The sequence below is a fragment of the Mastomys coucha genome, unplaced genomic scaffold (assembly GCF_008632895.1).
Source record: "Mastomys coucha isolate ucsf_1 unplaced genomic scaffold, UCSF_Mcou_1 pScaffold13, whole genome shotgun sequence".
In the NCBI taxonomy this organism is placed as follows: Eukaryota; Metazoa; Chordata; class Mammalia; order Rodentia; family Muridae; genus Mastomys; species Mastomys coucha.
The window spans coordinates 72,555,546-72,562,196 of record NW_022196895.1 but is presented as its reverse complement, the minus strand read 5'-3'; the positions used below and the strand labels follow the sequence as shown (position 1 = coordinate 72,562,196).

General features: G+C 48.4%; 1 long non-coding RNA gene across 1 annotated transcript; it reads left to right on the top strand.

Annotated features, from left to right (window-relative positions):
• Positions 1 to 299: 299 nt before the first annotated feature.
• On the top strand, positions 300 to 6,443 carry LOC116087736. The gene is made up of 5 exons (XR_004117598.1): positions 300 to 587; positions 682 to 780; positions 5,204 to 5,311; positions 5,617 to 5,702; positions 6,375 to 6,443. It is a non-coding gene; the product is annotated as an uncharacterized LOC116087736 (long non-coding RNA).
• The last annotated feature ends 208 nt before the right edge of the window (positions 6,444 to 6,651 follow it).

Here is a 6,651-nt window from a genome sequence, read left to right as displayed (position 1 = left end):
CCTTATAGGGGGAAATCCGAACCCAGGCTCCTGGTACCAGCTCTTCTGCATCCTAGTGTGTAGTCAGGTTTCCACGCTTGCTGCCTGGTGGCCACAGGAGGGCCACTGTGCTCTGAGCTCCACAGCCTCACAACTGCACCCAGGAAAGCAGCCTTGGTAGAGAGGGCTCTCCTCAGATGGGAGGGGCAACATTCCAGAGTTCCTTTATAGACTTTCTCCTTGGTGACCAGTGTGTCACATGGGCATCCATGCTGTCAGGAAGGCAGGGAAGACACATACCCAGCCAGGGGAATGGAGACACCGTGGGAAGGCTAGGGTGGTTGTGGTCAGGTCCTCTGCTACCTGGGCAAGACTTCTCTTCTACTGGAAAGACATTGTTAGACAGGTTTCGCTCAGTTTTTGTCACCTAACTTCTTCCTCTCATCCCATCTGAGCTCTTGGACCACCAGCTAGAGGGATCAGCTGCTGACTGGCTTGGTTCGTTTTTGTAAGGACCACGGGAAGGACCAACAACCCTACCCTCATCCAGAAATGAGCCCTGGAAGGCAGTTGAAGTGCCCTGAGGGTGAGCTCAGGCAGGGAGTGAGGTAGGTGATGACACCTCTGTACAGCCAAGAGGCTTGGCAGAGGAAGAGTTTCTATCCTTCAGCCAAGGCCTTGCTCTGTTGGCCCCATGTGCAGGAAAGCACTGAGAAGCGCCTGTTGGCAACTCTATTCCGTATCTTCCCAGAGACTGAGGTTCTCTGTACAGGACATCTGAAGACACTAAGGATCCAGGCAGTTAAGTGTGAACATTCTTGGCTCTCCTGAATCCCAGTGCCCTGTGTTTCCTCCAATACTGCCTTCCATCATTTAGACAGCAGTTGCAACCACTAATCCTTCAGACAGTGGTGACAGTGGGGACTCAGCACAGCCGTCCCCGAGTGAGACAGTGCTGCCCATGCAGGGCCCAGTCTCTCTCCCGGGAGCTTCCTTGCCTCTCCACCCCATAGGATGCATGCCCTGGCTTACCTGCTTACACAGATGCATGCCTTGACTTACATGTTTACACAAGATGCATGCCCTGGCTTACCTGCTTACACAGGATGCATGCCCTGGCTTACCTGCTTACACAGATGCATGCCTTGACTTACATGTTTACACAGGACGCATGTCCCGGCTTACCTGTTTATGATGCACTTATGTCTCTCTACATCTGTCTTTCTGTTAGTCTTTGAGGATAAAGCAGTAATCATTGAAGCAATTGTATAATTGTTCTGTTTCTACTGCACTCCATTGGCAGAAGGATTTATGAAAATAACAACAATGAAAGCCATGGGACAAAAAACCCTCAGTAAATAAGAAAATGTGACTTTTGGAGGAGGTTGATACTCCAAATAAGGGTAATACCTCTGTACTGGCTGGTTTTGTGTGTCAACTTGACACAGGCTGGAGTTATCACAGAGAAAGGAGCTTCAGTTGGGGAAATGCCTCCATGAGATCCAGCTGTGGGGCATTTTCTCAATTAGTGATCAAGGGGGTAGGGCCCCTTGTGGGTGGTGCCATCCCTGGGCTGGAAGTCTTGGGTTCTATAAGAGAGCAGGTTGAGCAAACCAGGGAAAGCACGCCAGTAAGGAACATCCCTCCATGGCTCCTCATCAGCTCCTGCTTCCTGACCTGCTTGAGTTCCAGTCCTGACTTCCTTTGGTGATAAACAACAACAATATGGAAGTAAGCTGAATAAACCCTTTCCTCCCCAACTTGCTTCTTGGTCATGTTTGTGCAGGAATAGAAACCCTGACTAAGACAAATTGGTACCAGCATAGTGGGGTATTCCTGTGACAACCTGGCCATGTTTTGGGGAGGACTGTGGAAGGACTTTGGAACTTTGAGGTAGAAGAGCCACTGGTTGTTAAGAACTCTGGGATGTTCTGTGGGAGCTTGGAAGATCATGTTGAGAACAGTGCAAAAATGGAGGCCTAGCTTGTGAAATTTCAGAGGAAAGATTAAAGACTCTTATCAGGGCCATGCTGTTTTGATTGTGAAGATTCTGTGGTTTTGGTTAGCTGGGGCTGAAGTATCAGCTGTGATTAACAAGATACCAGAACTACTAACGCGAAACCTTTGCATTACTATTACTATCAGCATCATTACTATTGATGCTGATTACCTGGAGCTAAGAAATTAGTGGTAATTAAGAAGAGACCAGCATCACTGAGGTGACATCTTCTGGGAAGTGTTTCCTGAGAGCACAAAGAGGCTGTGTTCCAGAGATAGCCAAGGTTGTACCTTGTGCTGCAGCAGGACTTGGTAATGTGTAAGAGTCACCAGGTGGTACTGGTTTTGAAGGCATGAAGGGGTCTTGAAGAACAGCTGAGGCTCAGCATAGTGAGAGGTCATGGGAGGCCATTGATGAAGGTGCAACCTCGGTTTGCAATTGATGGCCTAAGACTGAAGGGGGTCATGCAAAGGAGTTGAGGCTTGGCACCATGAAGAGAGCCTATGAGAGGCTATTGGTGAAGCCTGGTTACAGTAGAAGACAGTGTTTTAGTGATGCCAATATCATGAATGACCAGCAAGAACAGCAGCAGCAGTGGAGTACAGGCATCTGAAGCCTAGAAGACAAGGTATGTGCTACAAAGGGCAGAGCTGGAGGAGTGACCCAAGCCCTTGGAGGAATCCAGAAGATTGTGAGTGGATCCCAGACATTGGACGTTTGAACTTTGATTTTTGCTTTTGATTGTGACTGTGCCCTGATATTTTTCCCTCTTGAAGGAAGGAAGTATCTTAATGGAGCCCACAGTTAAAGACCTTGAATTTTAAAAGATATTGGACATTTTAAATTGATTGAACTTTTAATATGTAAAGACTGTGGGACTTTAGATCTTGGGGATGAATAAGAAAATAAGGGTTGAGGCTTAATAGTGATGTGTTTGTGTGTCAAGTTGACAAGGGGTCAATTGTATACTGGCTGGTTTTGTGTCAACTTGACACAGGCTGGAGTTATCACAGAGAAGGGAGCTTCAGTTGGTGAAGTACCTCCATGAGAGCCATCTGTGGGGCATTTTCTCAATTAGTGATCAAGGGGGGTAGGGCCTCTTGTGGGTGGTGCCATCCCTGGGCTGGAAGTCTTGGGTTCTATAAGAGAGCAGGCTGAGCAAGCCAGGAAAAGCAAGCCAGTAAGGAACATCCCTCCATGGCCTCTGCATCAGCTCCTGCTTCCTGACCTGCTTGAGTTCCTGTCCTAACTTCCTTTGGTGATGAACAGCAATATCTAAGTAAGCTGAATAAACCCTTTCCTCCCCAACTTGCTTCTTGGTCATGATGTTTGTGCAGGAATAGAAATCCTGACTAAGACAACCTCCAAAGACACACAATTCAAAGCTATGTGTTGTCTCTGAGATATCTGGCTGGCTGGGTAGAGAAAGATATGCAGTGTCCAAGGCTCACAATGTCTGTCAAATGAGTTAGAGCCAGGCAAGTGGGGGCATACGGGCATCATGGCACCAAGGCTGGAAAGGAACTTCATAGATTCTCTTGAGGAAGGAGCCAGTCAAGGGAGTGGACAGTAATCTCAGCTGGGTTGTCTGAGGAAACTTGTGGAGACTGGTCCTGAAATGGTCTCCAGTGGACACTGTCGTCTTAGGGTGTGTCCCTAATGACATCAGGACAGTGGCTCCAGCCCCAACCCCTGAGGTTTAGTTCAGCTCAGGTAAATATTTTAACATATTTGACACAAGATTCTCATAATGCCTTTTCTGAGGTGCAGGGAGTCCTAATTTGGGAGTGCAAATTTGGGGGTGTGTGCTATGCATATTTTTCTGGGATGAGGGCCTGTCTTAGGGTCTTACTGCTGTGAACAGACACCATGGCCAAGGCAAGTCTTATAAAGGACAACATTTAATCGGGGCTGGCTTACAGGGTCAGAGGTTCAGTCCATTATCAAGGTGGGAGCATGGCAGCATCCAGACAGGCCTGGGGCAGGAGGAGCTGAGAGTTCAACATCTTCATCTGAAGGCTGCTAGTGAAAGACTGACTTCCAGGCAGTTAGGAAGAGGGTCTTAAAGCCCACACCCACAGTGACACACCTAGTCCAACAAGGGCGCACACCTTCTAATAGTGCCACTTCTTGGGCCAAGCATATACAAACCATTGAAGGGCCCATGCTTCCTCTCATCATTCAGATCTCTGTCAGCTACTTGAACATCACTCTTGCTCTGTCTGTGTGGCTAGGAATCTGGGCGTGTTCTTTGATGAGGCTATGGGGTCATGTGCTGTTGAAGGCCGAGGCAGTTGGGCTGGAGTTTATACTCCTGGCAGGGAAAGGGCTGCTCAGTGTGCACATGTCACAACAGAGCCAGGTTGTTAGTGCAAGGAGTAAGGAGAAAGAGCAACATATTATTAATGCCTCGTAAGCATGAGGACCTGGGCTAGCTACTGCAAACCTGTGTAGGCAGGCAAGCTGGGTACACACTTGCAATCCTAGCACAGGGAAGACAGAGGCAGACAGAACACAGGTATGTTCCCCTTACACACACACACACACACACACACACACACACACACATACACACATACATACATACACACATACACACATACATACACACATACACATACACACACACACACATACACACACACACACACATACACACATACATACATACATACACACATACACACATACATACACACACACACACACACACATACACACACACACACATACATACACACATACATACATACACACATACATACATACACACATACGTACATACATACACACATACATACATACATACACACACACACATACATACACACATACATACACACATACACACATACATACATACACACATACATACACACACACACACACACACACACACACACAGAGCCTAGTAAGCAGTCATCTAAGATATTGATCAAGGAGTGCTGTTGATTCATTTAATGGCCAATGCAGAGCAGGGGTCAGCAGGGAGGGAAGGGAAACGGGAACTTTGGAGGAAGTCCCTGGTCCCTGGTCCCTGGTCCCTGGTCCCTGGTCCCCGGTCCCCGGCCCCCGGTCCCCGGCCCCTGGCCCCTGGCCCCTGGTCCCTGGTGCTTCTATGGGTGGATGATCAGAGTCAGTTTGTAAACTGACATCAAGGAGAGCTGAGATTCTGAAGAACGCTTATATCCTCTCTCGTTTTGAATTTTTCTTTGTTTTTCCTAGGAGTAAGAGGCAGTTGATGTAATCCACTGGGCCTTGGGCACGCACGGAAGACATTGCATTGTTTGTGTGTCACAGTTTCAACAGCTGCAAAGGGTCACATCTGTTGTGGTGAGGGGGTTCCCTTGTTTCAGTAATCACGGGTTACAGGAACTTGGGAAGTCGGTCATTTCCAATACAGCAACACTCAGGGGGCCTGTACCTAATGCAAACCACAAATTCCCAATCGATCGATCAGCACGGAGGTATTGATCGCCTACTATGTGCAAGAAAGATTCACGAGGAGTGGCAGATGCGAAGGTGGCTTAACCTTCAAGAAGCTTTCTTGTGGTTGTGGGGTGGCAGGAGCGGCTTCCCTAAAGGTGAGACATTCTCAGATAGTCCAGAGACCTCAGCAAATGCTGGTCTATGTCCAGGAAGGCTGAGGCGCCTGCAAGTCTGTTGTCAACAAGCTGGAGCAAGGGCCGTGTTGCTTGCCAATGGAAGACTCAGATCACCCAGAGTGAGTAGCTAGGATACCTGGGCATTCAACCGAGCTCGGGTAGTAATAGCTCTGTGACCTTCACCAAGTTTCATCACACTGGGGAAGTGTCCTTGTTTAGGCCATATGCTCCACTGCTCTCTAAGGGGCATTGTCATCATGGATGACAGGTGACAGGCACCTTCTAGAATTGTATAGGACACAACTTGGGAAGACCAGAACACACATGAGGTTCCCCAGGGTTGGATGAGACCAGGGATCTCAGCCTTGATGGATCCCCTCTTGGATAATTCTGATATAAGCATTCTTGAATGGGACACGGACACTCCCACCATCGATGCAAGTTCCCCAGAGATGAAGTGATTAAGATACATCTTGAGTTACTCTTCTGTGACTCCTGCCTTCTGTCTGCCCACGGACTATGTTGTTAAACTCTGGGAGTCTGGAGAAGGGGATGCAAATACAGAGGGAGGAGTTGGGGGGTTTCTTTCTGGGAGTTAAGTTTTAACAGAGCCCCCTTGAGGGAAGACCTGTTCTAGGTAGAGTCAGCTAGAGCTACGCAGGGCTATGCAGGGCTACACAGGGTTACGCAGGGCTACGCAGGGCTACGCAAAGCTACGCAGAGCGAGGGTGTACAGGAGAAGGAAGCATGTTCATGAGGCTTTTGCTCATGGAATGTGTTTGTCCGGGCAGGTGCCGGAGGAGGACCCGTGAAGAGATGAACACCCATCTGCAGGACTCTGTAACTGTGCATAAAGGCAGGAGCTTCCTCCTAAGGGAGTTGATCAAGAGGTAACAAACGTGAGAAAGGCAGAGTAAAGAAGAGGCTCCTATCCGGTTTGCTTTATAGCTGTAGGTTTATGAAGTCCACTGAACTACTTCAGATGGGTCTTGAAAATGGGGGTAAAGGTCACAGAGGGGCAAGGGTTTGAGGGTGGTAACTGATCATTGGTGTCTTCCCTGGGGATGG